This window comes from Hipposideros armiger, unplaced genomic scaffold (genome assembly GCF_001890085.2).
Source record: "Hipposideros armiger isolate ML-2016 unplaced genomic scaffold, ASM189008v1 scaffold_17, whole genome shotgun sequence".
Lineage (NCBI taxonomy): Eukaryota > Metazoa > Chordata > Mammalia > Chiroptera > Hipposideridae > Hipposideros > Hipposideros armiger.
Window position 1 is genome coordinate 2,503,661 of NW_017731367.1, and position 1,176 is coordinate 2,504,836.

Consider the following 1,176-nt stretch of genomic DNA (forward strand, 5'->3'; position numbering starts at 1 on the left):
TCTAGGTGTTTTGGAAGGAGCCATCTTTGCTCCTCACAAGGATTATGGCTCCAGGTTGGCTCTAGAATCTCAGACTAAATGTTCCTCAGGGTCTGACCCGGTGTACACCATTGAGCTCAGCCATGAAGGTGTCTAGAAAACTCGCACAGTGAAATCCACTCCAGGGTAACCAACAAACGTTCCTCGTGTGCTTTCTCTGTGTGAGGTATACATGGGTACTTTGAGAGGAGGGTGCAAACATAGTGAAGACATATCCCCTGACCTCAAGGAGTGCTTGGTAGAGTGTGGGAGACAGATATAGAGATTTCTGAAGGAGGACCCCCGGCTGACTGGGGCAAGCCCAGAGTAGAGGTCTAAAGAGAGGAATGTGGAAGAAGAGAGAACAGAGAGAGGCGTTTCAGCACAGTGCTTCTGGCAAGCATTGGGCAGGTGACCACCCATGGCATGTGACATATCTAGGGATATAGATTGAAAATAGATGACAGTTATATCCCATCTCATCCCTAGAATTGTCCATGTAGGTGGGGTTGTCAATTTTTTTTTTAATTGGGGAACAGTGTGTTTTTTCCAGGACCCATCAGCTCCAAGTCAGGTAGTTGTTTCAATCTAGTTGTGGAGGGCGCATCTCAGTGGTCCATGTGGAGATTGAACCGGCAACCTTGGTGTTATGAGCACTGGTGCTCTAACCAACTGAGCTAACCAGCCACTCCGGGGTTTGTCAATCTTATTTCACCATTTCAGAGGCCTTGGAGGGTTTGGAGCTGGAACAGGACAAGCAGCAGTGCCAGACACTGCGGGACCCTAGTGAAGCGCAGTTGCATGGCCAGTGAGGAGGTCAGTGGTAAGGGGTTTCCCATCTTTCCTTGGAACCTGGATGCGAGTGTCTTTCTGGACAAAGAGCCTGGTAGTCTGGGAGAAAATCCACATTTTCTTTTGGAACAAATTCCAAACAGGAATATATCAGCTTTACTGACATTTATTTTCCTTTTTATTTTTCTGAGTCCTCAGAGTTCAAAGCACTGCTTAATAATTCTGTTTCTAAACTGGCACTGTGGTACAGCACATGACCTTTGTCTAGGCAAAGGTCAAAACTATTCCTACCTGGAAAACATGCCAGGTAGTATCTCAGCAACTGCTGTCATTCATTATCTTCTTATGAGTAAATCATTGGCAAGG